This window comes from Oncorhynchus nerka, linkage group LG2 (genome assembly GCF_034236695.1).
Source record: "Oncorhynchus nerka isolate Pitt River linkage group LG2, Oner_Uvic_2.0, whole genome shotgun sequence".
In the NCBI taxonomy this organism is placed as follows: Eukaryota; Metazoa; Chordata; class Actinopteri; order Salmoniformes; family Salmonidae; genus Oncorhynchus; species Oncorhynchus nerka.
Window position 1 is genome coordinate 63,235,279 of NC_088397.1, and position 15,962 is coordinate 63,251,240.

At 43.0% G+C, this 15,962-nt stretch overlaps 1 pseudogene; it reads left to right on the forward strand.

Moving 5' to 3' along the window:
- Positions 1-982: 982 nt before the first annotated feature.
- LOC115139341 (nuclear ubiquitous casein and cyclin-dependent kinase substrate 1-like) lies at positions 983-11,878 on the forward strand (annotated as a pseudogene).
- The last annotated feature ends 4,084 nt before the right edge of the window (positions 11,879-15,962 follow it).

Genomic DNA, 15,962 nt, shown 5'->3' on the forward strand with positions numbered 1-15,962 from the left:
CCAGAAAACAACAGTCCATTCTACTTGTGCATCCTCCGTGGAGTTCTCTTTATTCTAATTCTAAATGATCTCTATTGAAATGAATTACATGATCATTTCTAGTGCTCTGTGGCTGTGTAGCGGAGGCTAAATGCAGGTAATGGAGGCCTTCAAGCGATTAATGGATTAATGTCCTTGGAGATCCACAATAATTCCAGCTCCTCACTTTGCTATGGAGGAGAAAAACATATACGTGAAATAGATACTACACATATTCTAACAATCAAACAGTCTCAGCACAATCCTCTCATTCATCACGGGAGACAATCTCTTCAAAGGTCAAGGATATTTGTCAACAAAAAGCTATGAATAAAGACAGTATCAGAATACCCCCTCCAAGCTGTATTGTCATCAGTATAAAATTAAGGCATTTATTGTAGGCACAGTCCATGTCCCTCACCTTCAAATACTGACAGGAAAGCTATACTGTTGATGTAGCCTAAAACCTGATGTATATTTTTCTGTTTCAAAATTCTGATACTGGCGAGGAGGGTATTACTCTGTACTATTTTTCAAACAGTAGAACCAAATGTATACCTGACTGTCTTCTGTGCAATTAAGCTTACTATTTAGTGCCTGGTGATACAGTGTCAGCACCCCAAGCCCTCCTCAGTGGAAAATAAAATAATTACAAATGCATAACCTTCTATAGACACTCATGTAACTAACTACATGCTGGCAGGCCGCGCATATTTCCCAATAGAAAGTTACATTGTGGTCATTTCTGAACACAAATTCGGGCAACTTGCATCCACACTGAGGGCCTCTTTTTGTTTTCTTAGCAGTGCATTCTCAACCTATCTTTGAAAGGGGGAGGGTAAATGGGTTGAACCACTGGGTTTGATGAGCAACTTAAACATCCAACCAAAAAGTAAAGTATCATTCAAACTGCCCAATGGAAGCTTTGGAGTGTTGATGCTCTCCTCTCAGCGGCGACGATGGGCGGTCTTTTATGCCAAGGGCCACTCTGTTAGGTTGCGCATAGGCTGCAGTTTCAGTTTGTTTTATTCACCATTTTGAGTAGCTGAAGGTAAAAAAAATAAACTAAAATCGCGTTTGGAAGACAAATCGTTGCCTTAGATTTAGTTTTACGCTGTAGCCGGGGCGTTGGAGTTGGAAGGTCTCGTTGCGCCCTTTGGAGTTGCAGAGCGGGACGATTTTGTTTTTATTTTTCTAGATTTCCTTTCCCTTTTCTTACATTCTTAACCTCTACAGTATTTCTGCAAAATGTCAAGACCAGTGAGGTAGGTTTTCCTAATATGTCCTCCGCTGAGGCTGCACGGTGTGCACGTTGCCTTTCGCAGGCAACACGCACGTCGCTACCATGTTGTGCATTTTAGTCACCGTTGCGTTTATTTGATTAAACATTTATGTAAATGTTTTTTTCTTGTCGTGCACGCACTTGATAGCATGATTCCTTACTATGTGGAATGTTCGCCATGGTTAGGTTGAAATGTCTGTATTGCGCGTACCTTGGCGTGTGTGCGTGCATCTGGTGCAAATCATGCCTAAAAAACGATCCAACGCGAACATCATTTGGTGCACTAACCATATGTTTTGTCTGATTTACCATTGTTTTATATGACCCTGGACTGTGGCATGGCCTGGTATTTTGCGTGAAATGGGAAGGAGACAGACTGGCGAATATGGCTACCCATTCATCCACGGGAGACTCTGAAAAGCTAATAAAAACCAGGGCTAGAGGTAGACATCAGCTCATGGGATGTGCTATTGTTAGCGCGCAGCCTTGTGACGTCTGCACTAACTCCATTTAAAATGCAATTGTCGTATATTTTGATAGTCTTTATTACTAGGGAACAATTACATTTAAAAAGGCCGAAGACAGCCTTGTTGGTTTTCAGTGAAAACGCGGTAGGAGAAGGGGAGAGCGGAGGAACTACATTTTCACTGATGGCAGTAAATGAACACTGGAAGTGTGTCAGAGGGGGCGGAGTGGCTTTAGAAGTCACCACACCCCCATGCCTAGCTCTTCACTGCCTGAAAAGACCGAAAGGGTCGCATTTGAGCGAAGGAAAAAAATCGTCTTTGTATCTCAAGATAACCACCAACAAATGGACGATACTTGTTGATACAATGTAGCATGCTATCGGAAACGAAGCACGCGCCAGCCGAATGTTGCAACACTAACCGCAAAGAGCCGATTTAACTCAACGGTTTATGATGATTTGTGCGGCGACTAGTGTGGACGGCAGAGGTCACATAAAATTACGTTTTAATATTTATAAAATACATATTTCAGGCCCCAATTACACGGAACAATGTCGTGTGTAACTGCGGGCTATTTTGGGTGCTGAAATCAGTCGTTTGTACATTTGTGACACCGGTCTAGTCTGCCCACACTAGTCGCCGCTCAATTCCGTCGTAAATCGTGGAGTTTATTTGGCTTCCACAAACAATGAAACCGATATTGCGCCCACTGATATGCAAAAAAAAAGTAGCAATGTGGCGGCGCAGGTAACCCAGGCTCTATTCCTTCCAGGTAATTCGCGGGTCCCAGTCCCCCAAGCTTTCGGCCTGTCTGTCTGTTGCAAGGTGGCGACAGGGCCTGGCCTTGCAATCTAACCGCTTGTAAAATTACTTATTGCCCTGAGTACTCTTCCTCGCTCCCGTTAGCTAATTTAACCATGTGTGGGACTGTTAGCCAATACTACTACAATAAGTGTGCTTCCAGTCACTATTGTGTGTTGGGAGGTCAGGGTGGTGGCAAAATATTGAGCGTGGCCTGTGGTCAGCAGTGTGTCACCTGAAGTGCAGATGCAAAACTTTGGTTTTAGAAGTGGGGGGCATAACCTGACAGGGGTCCTCCCTCAGAATGTTCTTGGGCATCTAATATGACCATTTTGCTGTCACTTTAATTGTAATTAAGCATATAATATGTTTCTCAACACATGAATGTGGATTCTACCATGATTACAGATAATCCTGAATGAATCATGAATAATGATGAGTGAGAAAGTTATAGATGTGGGCTCCTGAGTGGTGCAGCTGTCTAAGGCACTGCATATCAGTGCAAGAGTTGTCACTACAGTCCCTGGTTCAAATCCAGGCTGTCACATCAAGAATTTGTTCTTAACTGACTTGCCTAGTTAAATAAAGGTTACATTTATTTGTTTTTAATACCCCCTGTAGAGCTGTTTTTCTCACCATCACAATAACAGGGGAGGTTAGAATTTGAAGGGGTATGATATTTGTGCATCTAACTTTCTCACTAATTATCATTCACGATTCATTCAGGATTATCGGGTAATCATGGTAGCATCCACATTCATGTGTGTTCATAAGTGTTTAGGAACATTCTATTCTTATTTACAATAAACATGACTCCAAAATGACAATACATTATTTACCATTAATTTCTACTGGACACAAAATAATCTGAAACAACCAAAAACAAACAGCAAATGCATCCAACAAATGTGTGGAGTCACAAGCTTGATGTAGTCATTGTGTGCTATGAATGTGGGACCAAATACTTTTTACTACTTTTAATACACATACAAGTGGATTTGGCCGAATACTTTTGGTCCCTTAAAATGGGTGGGGACTATGTACAACAAGTGCTCTAATTTCTAAAGGGTCTCCCAATACAGATGAAAATACCCCCTCAAATTAAAGCTAACAGTCTGCACTTCAACGGCATTGTCATTGTTTGATTTCAAATCCAGGCTTGGGGTATGAAGAAAAGAAGAAAAATGATTAGCTGTCCCAATAATTGAGGGTACTGTAATTCATTATAGGCCTAATAGTACTGTAGAGCTGTTTTTACTTGTCCACGCTATATAGCTGGATTGCCCTGTCCTGCCCCTAGGGATACACCACCCTGCAGCGCCCCAACTCAGCACACCCCACTCAGCTTTAGGATCTTAGTGAAACATTCATTAACCAACAGTACGGCAAACCCCCAGGGCCATGACTGGGCAGCCCAGCAGTTGGGGATTGCCTGAATAGGTATCTCCACTTAAGTGGGCATATTTTCTAAATGGACTCCTTTTGTTGTACACTATTTCATATAAGGCACCCAGACCTTATGAAAGTTGCACAGTATACCTTTAATCTTGTAATGAATCAAATCTAGTGATGCATTACATTTCTGCCATCCATTGTGGGAGGATAACCAACCTTCCAATTAATGGTAATGCATTTCTGAGCCACTATAAATGCTAGATTACACTTCTGATAAGTCTCCAGTATCAACATTTCCAAGCAAACAAAAATGGCGGGAAGGGAGAATCTGTAAACATGCTGAATTCAGCCAGCCTTCACAAGAGCATAACATATGCAGATATGTCCCCTTTTTGTGTTTTACACCTCCAGCAGAGGAATTACATTTGAGTCCATGATATTCAGTTTCATTGGCATATATGAATCAAGTCCAATTTTATTTGTCACATGCGCTGAATACAACAGGTAGACCTGTTGGCCTGTAGACCTTACAGTGAAATGTTTACTTACAAGCCCTTAACCAACAATGCAGTTTTAAGAAAAATACAAACAACAAGAAATAAGTAAAAGTAAAAAATTATTAAAGAGCAGCAGTAAAATACCAATGCCCAGGCTTTATGCAGGGGGTACCGGTTAGTCGAGATAATGGATGGTCTTATAAGCTTCATTATCATTAATAGTCTTCCTCACATTTTTGTTTTGTGTCATTGGAAAAAGCCTATCAACCATTGATACAGTGTGGAAATCAACGTTTGTCAGACTGCCTGAAACTATTTTAAGTATTTAAATCTTCTGGCTTGTCCACTGTTAGACGCAAAGAGAGAATAAAGTGGTGAGGTGGTCTAAGGAACTGCATCTCAGTGCTAGAGGCGTCACTACACTACTACCCTGGTTCGAATCCAGCCTGTATCACAACTGGCCATGATTGGGAGTCCCATAGGGTGGCGCACAATTTGCCCAGCGTTGTCAGGGTTTAGCCGGGGTAGGCCGTCATTGTAAATAAGAATTTGTTCTTAACTGACTTGCCTAGTTAAATGGAAATGTAACTGATTGAGGCAAAAATAATAGTGATTGAGGCAAAACAAATAGCTAAAGTTAGTGCGCTAGCTAGCTAACATTAGCCAACTTTTGGCTTGCTCTAATGGTACATCAGCTGGTGAAAACTAGCCAAGTTAATTTACTTCTGTTGAAACAGGACAAAACAAAGGCTACAAAACATTTCCATGCACACAACAGCTGTTAGCTGCTAGCTATCTGTCAGGTAGCAGAGATCTAAAGCGGAACTGGCTGTGGTAGCTACTAGCAAGCAAACTAGTTAATTCACTTCAGACAGAACTTCAGTCGAGAGGATTGAAACATGTAACGCATTAGCTAATGTTACACTACTAACTCAGCACTGGAAATAAATACTTTTTTCCTGTTATGTCAAACAGCAGTTACCTTGCCAGCTACATCAGTCAAATAAAAGTAGCCAGTTTTTGTTCTGCTTGCCTTTACAAGTCAGAGAAAACACACACAGACAAAAGCTGCCATTCGCACATTCTGTGGTGTCCATCTTAAATCCAGGCAGCTCATACTGCCAAACAGCCTATCCGACCACTTTTAAGGCACAGATGCCACGTTTTGTATCACAGTGCAATGATAAAACTGGGGGGGGGGGCAAACATTTAATTTCAGTGTGTGTGTGTGTGCGTTCAACCATTCCACTCATCCACATTCCCAAATGAGCCCTTAACTGGAGAAGTGGGACACCAGTTTCCTAAAACTCCCTGTCTGTGTGAGGGAGCTTGATTATTAAAACGCATGCAACACATGCTGCTGATAAATGGTTGACCGCTGAGTGTGGTAGAATAGAGGGAGCTGAGATTTGATAACCCGGTTGCTCCTGAAATCTTTGGCTGCATTCTGACACATATTATCCTCTTACTGGAGATAAGAACCATATAGAGTTGGGCATTTTATATGAACCAGATGGTGTTCATAGTGTTATGTTTGTCTAATCTCTAATCTGAAGACTTCTGTTCGTTTCTAGGGCCAATGCCGATCACACAATCAGTGGGCTAGCATGGTCTTGAGTCACCACCACAAGATATTATCAGGCCAATATTCCAGCTAGCACAGTATTGTTCAGAGCAGCATGATTTTGTGAAAAGCGTATTTGTGAATTAGTAGAACGAGGTAGGCCTACATAGCTAACATTATATAATTGGGCCCATCTGGACTCACATAAAGCATTGGACATTCAACAGATATTTATCTTTAATCAACCCTGTGTGTTGAGATTGGTGCAGATGAATAGCCACATTAGACTATTAATTTGTACCCTTTAGCCTTATTGTGTCCTCTGTGAGGAGAGGGCTGAGTAAGATGACTGGGTCACTCTGACAGCATGTAACCTGTACGGTAGTGAACGGCTGTGATGACTATTATTTCTGCATGTTTTGTCCTACAACGACAGTCTTCTTAACTGACTAGAAACAGGAGGGAATTTCTGATTGGCTGTTTGTTTACTTCACAGGAACAAGAAGGTGGTGAATTACTCCCAATTCCAAGAGTCTGATGATGCAGGTGAGAGTGCAAGTGTGTGTGTGTGTGTGTGTGCGCAACTGCAACCCCTCTCCCCTGTAGCTAAACTGTGAGTGTGTAACCCCCTTTCCCTTCCCTTGTAGATGAGGAGTATGGGAGGAACTCAGACAAGCCTAAGAAGCCTCGTGCGGCTCCTCGTGAGGTGAAGCGCAAGCGTTCAAAGAACTCTCAGGAGGACAGGTGAGCCCAGAGAACAGCAGCACAAGGCTGAATCCTAACTCGCACTTCAGTGAACATCTCACGTTGTCGTCAAGCATTATTTTGAAATACGAGTTGAGGGCTCAACTCAAGATTGCGGTCGCATAATATCCGGCCTTGATGTGTAGAGGAACTGTATCTGCCTCCTTTGGTGCTTGTTGCTCAGTTGTTGTTTTTGGTTTCAGTGAGGATTCTGATGAAAAACTCTCAAAATCCAAAAATGATTCTGCAGGTAAGCCATTCTGGTTGATTAACAATATTATGTTTGTTAAATCTTCATTTCTGATAAATGTATGATGCTAAGGTTATAGGGGTTTGGGCTATTGAAAGGGGACTAGGGATAGGAGATATTTTGGGACCGTGCTAGTGGTGAATGTTTCTGTTTGGGTGCAGATGACTTTGGTAGTGATGAAGGCAACGACTTTGGAGAGGAGGATGACGAGGATGGAGGAGTGACTTTGAAGCTAAACGAGGAAAAAGGGAAAAACAGCCAAGGTGGCAAAGCCCACTAAGAGGACACCCAAGAGAAAACGACCTGCAGGTAAGACTCATGCACTGAGGTGTGTGTGTACCAGTTATAATGACTGTGTTATAACCTGTCTACGTCTTTCTGCGTGTAGATGACAGTGATGAGGAGGTGAGTCGTAAGGTGCGTACGGTGCGCCAGGCTGCCACCAAGGCCGTGTCCAAACAGAGAGAGATCCTGCTGGGAGACGGGGGCAGTGAGGACGAGGAACGTGAAGACAAAGAGGAGGCCTTCCCAGACCGTAAGTCAACCACTCTACACTATAGTCCTACTGACACAACCACAAAAATGTACACTGAAACTTAAAGTTATCCACACAGCACTGAGCAGACCTACATGGATCGTAAGTCAACCACTCAGTATTACATTGAGCGTATATCAACCACAGTGCTTTACAAACTATAAATAAACCACATGAATGGCTTTCATGGAGCGTAAATTAAACCAATATGGAAAGTGACATTTGTCAGGTGAAATGACCAATAATCACTAGCTCGTCCCCCTCTCCTCTCTAGCTGATGAGTCGGGCAGTGATGAAGACTTCATGGTTGAGGATGATGATGATAGTGACTACGGCCGCTCCAAGAGCAAGAGGAGCAGCAAGAAGGTGATCAGACGGAGCAGGCCGGAGATGAAGGAGAAGAAATCCCCCAAACCAAGACTAAAGGCCACCGGTAGGACTGCTCACTATGAATCAATCACCCATATCCTTCAGAACTAAAAGCATATGTTGTTGTACAGGCTGTTAAGTTTTGTATCCTCCCAGCCTCAAAACATAATTGAATGAATGTGTATCCCTAACTGTGTGTGTGCGCCTCTCTCCCAGTGACCCCCAGCCCAATGAAAGGAAAGGGTAAAGGTCGCTCAAGCGCCGCCAAGGCCCCGGAGAAGAGCTCGCCCAAAGAGGAGGAAGAGGAGGAGCCAGAGAGCCCTCTGGAAGAGGAAGAAGAAGAGGAGGAGGAGGTGGTGAAGAAAGACTCCTCCCCGCTCCCAAGAAAACTAAGGAGGTACCTGGGAAGGAGAAGAAGGAAAAGGAAGACGAGAGGGGAGGAGGAGGAGGAGGAGGAGGAAGAAGAGGACGGTTCGGAAGAGGACGCACCCTCTGGGGAAGACTAGCCCCACAGAAGTTCCACCTCTCCCCTTCCACATCTTTCTCTCTTAACCTTACGTTTTTTGTTTTGTTTCTCTTGGTTTAGAGGGTTTTATTTCGGTTTCCGTGGTGGCCTGGCTCAATGGTTTGAACCTCGTGGTGTTGTTGTTTAGTGTTAGTTTTTATCTTCCCCTAATGAATGAATGACTGACTGAGGACAGTGTCTGTGCATGAGAACATGTATACCACCATATGGCTGTGAGGGATGGAAGGAAAGAACATGTGAGATTTGACTCTCTGTCCCATCCACCCCATCACTGTCCGCTCTGCTCAGCTACACCTCCACTGGCTCACCTTTCCTCGCATTTCTCATCTCCTTCTCTGCAGTGACTGCATTAGTCTTTCCTACACAAGTCAGTGTGAATATCAGAAAACAGTTTCTTTCGGCTTTGTTAGTTTGCCTTTCTGAGAGCTCAGTGCTAGTATGGATCCGTCCTCGACAGTCGCTTGGTGTGTAGAGTCGTTAGTTTTCTCTCTGCAGGTGTGTGTGTAAGTGGGCCTTCTATAAAAAATAAACTTTCTACAGCCATTTTCTTTCTACTCCTGTCTCCGTCCCCTCTCCTCCTCAAGTAATCTCTAGTCTGACATGACTGGAATAGGTGCAAGCAATGTAGTGTAACCCTTGCTTTTGCCTATCCAGTAGAGTTAGATCAGGGATTACTAACTGAGCCCTGGGTTTGTTCAGCCAGTCTGGGTTAGGGTCTCCCTCTCCATCCTGGTTTGTCAGTGGACTGCTGGTGTTCAATCAAAGCACTTTATTCACTGTGCAACACTACCCATTGGTTCAGTCGGAACCCACCGCTGACAAATCAGAGAGGGCCACACTGGAGACTCTTGAGGGAGGATATGATGTCTGTGTTTCCTGTCTATTTCCCTGTATCTAGATTGCCCTCCCTGAGGTACTCGGCCAACTAACCCCATAGCACTGTGCAGACAGACACTGCTTTTGAAACTCTCTCAAACACAACACGTTTTAGCAGGAAGGTTTTTATGGTTGTTATTTCAATGTTAATTTAGTTGAATTAATGCTCTGTTATATTTCCCCCTACTCTGAGGTTATGCCCTGGTCCTGTGTCAAGGACCGTCAGTTTAACACATACACAAAGCTTGTTTTGTTATTGAATATGTAACGGTTCAGTAATGTGCTAGAAGGAACAGAGTTGAAGATCACTGCTTTGCAGTAGCAGTGTGTTATTGTGCTTTAGACCGAGTGCTCTGAGCTTCTGCTATGAGCTGTAAACGGTTAATGATGTGGTGATTGAGGGGTCATGGAAGCAGGTCCTGGATCAGCCCTCCGAGAACCTCTTCTTCATGTGTCTTTACCGTGTGCTGGTATTACTACAGTGCAAGGGTGTGATGGAGCACACACGCTCAAGGGGTTTGGTGTTTCCTCACCCTATGCCCTCTTCCTTTGGTTTGTGGTTCAGAGATGTTAGATGCTTTGAATGCCTCAGCTGGGCATGATACATACACACAGAACATCCTCTCTTGTTCAACCCTTTGTGCCAGGCATCCCCAAGCTTTTTTAAATTGAATTGAGAGTGTTTTTTTTTTTTGAGTCCCCAAATTGATTTTTGTTTTTGTTGGTTTGCTTTACTTCTCTATTCAGATTTTTTTTGTAATGTTTGTTTTTTAAGAAAATAAATAAAAATGTATCTTGATTTTAAAGAAAAGTTGACCCTATCCATCTGTTTTTCTGCTGTGTTATAACTGTCTGGGAGAGCAGACTCAGCCATCCCTCCTTTCTGTTCCACTCACTTCCTTTCTCTCATTCGATTCTCATCTCCTGCTCCTTCACTCAGTTCATACTCACTCCCTCTTTCACAGAAGCTTGATGCCAGCTAATGTTTTGCTCCACACCTCTGCTCTCCTCCACAACCAAGAAACACTAGCTGTATTTCCCCTACTCTGCCCTGCAGAGATCTGATATGACTGGATAGGTGACAACAATATGAAGGAATATAGGTCAAACCACTGCTTATGCCTTCCTGGTTGTTTCTGATCTGCAAATGGTGCGGAGGTGAGAGACAGCATGAAATGAGTGCTGTTTTTCAACTCCCTGGGTTGAAAAACTTTTGAGCCAAACCTATGGTATCAAAAAGTGTTCTTGGTCTATATGGATTCATTATTGTTTTAGCTGAGAATGAACTCTACCAGTTATTAAAACGAGTTTGGATGCTTAAAGATTGAATCTGTTTCTTCTTGCCTTATTTTCCCTTGGTCCTGCTGAACTAGAGGAGGCACTGTGTATGGTGTGATACATGTGGATTGGAGGGGATTTAATTGTGCCCCTAGCCCCCTAATCCTCAAACAATCCTGTAGATCTGAAATGATTCCACCCAGTCTGCAGTACTGCCTAGGGCATTTGGAGTCACTTTGAACTTCAGCAAATGACTGCTCTGCCTCTGGTGATGACCAACCGAAGCCATAGATCTGACATAGAAAAAGAGGATGAGGAGGGGGTGTCTGACATGTAATCAAATAAAAGACCTAGCTGACCAAGATCGAAGCTTTCATAAAAGGGGAGGACTGTATGTATATATTTTGTTAGCCTATCCTTCAGGCCCAATGATGTGTTTTGACCAATACCAAATCACTCAAGACCCCAAGACTGCAAACACATGCCCTAGAAGCTGTTTGAGCAGACCCAAACTGACCCTGGTTCTTGTGCACTTTCACTGTTACCCTCCTGACTGCAGTGGATACGTTTATTTGCCTAATTCCGAACTGACCCCTAGCCCTTTGACCATATTGAGTATACCTATTCAATCCTTTTCTACACAAAGGCCTTGGGGTTAGGAGTTCATTTAGATTGGTCATCTTAGTATAGGGCTTCTATCATATTACTGAATGACACTGAATGCTTGTACTGTATGGGGTTTCTGTGTTCAGGCAGCGGGGGCTCCAACACAGGAATATGAGATCCATACTGCTGGGCTTTTTTATGCTCGATAACTGAATGACTGTCACTGGTGTCCCAGGTCTGAATCAGGCCCTTAGTAGAGGGGAAGGATGAAAACAAGCAGTGCTCTGGACCTCCAGGCCCAGATTTGAATCCCCCTGTTTAACATGAAGACATAACCATGATAAATCATGGATTTGCTCTTACTTTCCTATGCTTTCTTCAGTATCCCTGCATTTCTATTGCTTTTCATTAATATTTTCTATGTAGCTTACATTTACATTGCTAGTACAATTTAAGCAAAATTGTGATTCTTACAGGTGATGGAGTCTAGAAGCTTTTGTCAGTGGTGTGGAAAGGGAACGTTGAACTGTTGAATCTTTTGCATGTTGTGGAAAAGTGAGCAGTGATGATGATGAAGAAAACAATATTGTGGTCTTAAAGTATTAACGACAACAATGATGTTGACGATGTTTTGGTTTCCCGGCTTCTAATAAAGGCAACCTACTTTTTATATGGATTTAACTAGTTGTTTTCTGATGTCGACCTCTGTGTTTTATGTGAGAGTGATGTGGGGCTCATAGAGTCATAATACCCACAAAACCTAGCGGTCAAACAAGGAAATGGTTCCCATCATTTTTCCACCATTCATTTTTCCCATAGGGGATTTTAGAAATACTTACAATAAGGCCTGTGTTTTGTGTAGGCTTACCCTGGTGTGACATTTTGATAACCATGTAAATGTCTCACGGACAAGGTGACTTTTATTAATATATTTGCCTGTATTTACCCGACACAAATTAAATGCTAATTAGCTGCTAATGTCGCTATCATAAAGAACTACAAATGTCATGATGATCTGGACGAGACTGCCAAATCGAGCCAAAGGTAAGATTCTCTGGATGAATGCCTTATGCAAGTTTTACATTGAAACAATACCTTTTAGCAAAGGTGTCAGCTAGAGCTGCTGTGCAGGAGGGAGCTTGCAAGGATTTGTAGTCTTGCATGCCTACTTTTATGCTAATTAGAATGTTTGAATCTGAGAGTAAATAGTGCCGAATATTTTTATAAAAGTCACCTTGTCTGAGAGAGATTTATACGGTTATCAAAACATCACACCATGGTAAGCCTGCAGGAAACACTGCCCTTATGTAAATGTTTTCTAAATTCCTTATAGGATAAATGAATGGTGGAAAAACGATTGGAACCATTTCCCTGTTTGACCGCTAGGTTTTATGGGTATTATGAACCTTCACTGCGGGGCTCTATTCCAGGGGACTTTTCCTCCAAGGGCCCAACCTCGGCACTACACACTGTTAGCCACAAAGTGGCACTGTTTCCATGCAGTCTACGGGTGCATCACAGTAATCTAGTCTAGTGGCCTCATCCCCTTCTTTAACACTCATTTGTAGTCACAGAATAGGTGAAAACAATATGGTTTTAGATGCCCACTGGAAATATCACCTGTCTAGTCATCAGTACAGATGAAGGGAAGGAGAGGAGACAAGAAGAGCAAACCACTGTTGAGTAGACTATTGAGATGCACACTATCAATAGACTAGAATCCTCTATGCCAATCTGAATCATTCAACTTGATTGAACAATAATGAAACACAAACATCTGATTGGCAGCTGCAAATTCGTTGGTGGACATTTCACATCAATAGGACTGGACATAAAGAGGGCATTCCACTATACAGAAGCTCTGCTTTTGCAGACAATGTACCGGTATGTCAATCATTCTGTTATCATGAGCTATCAATATCAAATGTTTTGTGCATATTGAAATGGAAAGTATTTTGTTATCTAACTTACTTTTCCCCCCCAATGCAATTGCAGTAGACAGTCAGGCAGACTGTTACATATTCATTTGACTCAGCTACAAAACTTGGAAGCATCTCCAAGTACGCACACAGTCTCCACGACCTCTGCAGAATGAAGCTGCAGGTTCAACCACTGGAGTTTAAAAGGTACAGTAACCTTAAACGCATCTCTAATGTTGTAGAGTTTGATGCGGTGTGGATATACTGCACTTCAGTCAGTCAGTTAACCTAGAGCTCAAACAGTCTATCATTTTACTGGCAGCAATTTTGTTCTTCATTAGTTTTGATGTATTGTTTGCGATCTTGGTTTATTAGGCACGATTTTATAATGCTTTAGCCTATACACTGTAGAAAACATTAAGAACATCCCACTTTTGTAGGCCCATGGACCTTATTTTTTGAGGGGAGGGGGACTCAGTTGTGTTCTCAACTTACTGTTGAGAGTTAGAATAATAGAATACACAAGGTGCAATTTCAAAAATGTGGTTGTGCATCAGCAGTCACTCAATTAGTCCATGTCAGCAGAACATTCTTAGATTGGTAACATTTTTTTTACTGGATGTGGGTACGCAGACCCACGAGCCACTGTGGCCCCTCAGGATGAGTTGTGTTTTTTTGTTGCACCCACCCCCATCAAAGTTGCCCTCCCCTTCATCTACACTGACTGAAGTGGATTTAACAAATTACATCAATAAGGGATCATATCTTTTACCTGGATTCACCTGGTCAGTCTGTCACGCGAAGAGCAGTACACTCAGTGTATAATGTCTTGACATTACGATTTCCAGAATGAGCTCTTGTCTGTGAATGAGGAACTAAAAACAGGTGTTTTATAACAACTTTGTGAGCAGACAAGGTGGGCTAGTATTCAAAATGAATGTGAGTTGTGCTCATTTCACACGTAGGCTACAGAAAGGAGGCTATAACTACAGTCATGTGAACTATTATAGGCTGTACAATCTTTCCATATGAATGTTGGCAAATATATTGAGATGAGTGAAATGTTTTGCTCACACAGTGGCTCGCCATCCATCATCTCTGCTTTTCCTAACTCTCAGATTTTTCAGTCTGTCTTGATTTAATGGCATTTAACAGTAACAGTATAGCTTCCGTCCCTCTCCTCGCCCCGAGCTGGGCTCGAACCAGGGACCCTCTGCACACATCAACAACTGACACCCACGAAGCACCGTTACCCATCACTCCACAAAAGCTGCTGCCCTTGCAGAGCAGGGGGAACCACTACTTCAAGGTCCCAGTGCAAGTGAAGTCACCGGTTGAAACGTTATTAGCGCGCACCATCGCTAACTAGCTAGCCATTTCACATCGGTTACACTCACCCCCCTTTTGACCTCCTCCTTTTCCGCAGCAACCATTGATCCGGGTCAACAGCATCAATGTAACAGTATCACTTTAGTCCGTCCCTCGCCCATACTCTATTAGCGTGCACCATCGCTAACTAGCTAGCCATTTCACATCGGTTACACTAGAGAGTGCCAGACCTCTGTCCTTTCTCATATAGCCAGAATGTCACAACTCAGAAGATGCACTTTGGACTACAGTGGTGTATCTAAACACTTCACTGCACATTGGGGGCTGATATACTGGCCTACGTTCACACTGATGAAACCTCAGGGTGCTGTGAACAAGAGTTATCCCTCTTTCCTTTTTTGTGTGGAGGGGGTAAAACACACATGCAGACATGAAGAGGCCTGCGTTGCTACACCCATGATTCCAGTTAACTGACTTTGTTTGTTTGTGTGACTGACCTCATGTGCTGATTCCCCTTCTCCTCTTTAACACTGTAAATGCCTAATTCAGCACTTTTAATGGCTGGCGCATGAACACTTTGATGTGTTTTTCTCCTTCAAAGTGCTTGTTTCAGCTTGAGCACTGTCATGATTTGCCCTACTACATGACTCATTTCTCTGCTCATGTTAAGCATTTCTTGATTATCCTGACATGAACATTATTCATGTCCATCTGGGATTTCTGTGCCAGTCAAAGGTAGTTGTGGCTCAGAGCTGTGTTTCTTTTGTAACATAATAACTATTAAATCCCTCTCATTTTGGATTTATTGAAGCAGTGACCTCCGACTGACTGTCCTAGTGGTTTAGGTTACTTACCTGTTGTTGTCACTGATACGCTTCGCTGACCGGGATGTGATTCTCAGCTTTATGGCTGCCTCAGTAAACATTCACTCGGGGCATGCTGTGTAGTGACTGACTGACAACTGCTTTACCTCTCTGCTGGGATATAATCAGGTCTTTAAACTGAGAGTCAGACACAAATAGTCTGTCTGTTTTTACAACAGTGGTCACCAACCCTGGTCCTGGAGAGCTACAGGTGTGTAGGCCTTTGTTACAGGCTAGCACTAGTCAAACAATCATTATGACCTTGATTTTTGGAGTCAATTGTGTTGGGCTGGAACAGAAGTTGTGTTGGGCTGGAACAGAAGTTGTGTTGGGCTGGAACAGACGTTGTGTTGGGCTGGAACAGAAGTCTGCACACCCTAAAGCTCTCCAGGACTAGGGTTGGAAACCATTGTCCTAAGCGATGTGTTCCTAGGAGTATGTGTCCTGAGAAGTGTGTTTTCTACTATTAGTGACAGCCGCTGTTCTGCTTTTGGCTGACACTGTCTTGTGGTGGTTAGCCCAGTCCCTACAAGTCAATTCTCCAGGACATGTAATGGGAATGCTGATATTCCAGTTCCCAACCTGATTCTGAGCCTGAGCCTGGCACTCCTGACAGCTCCCACGTCAGCTGAAGACAGGTGTG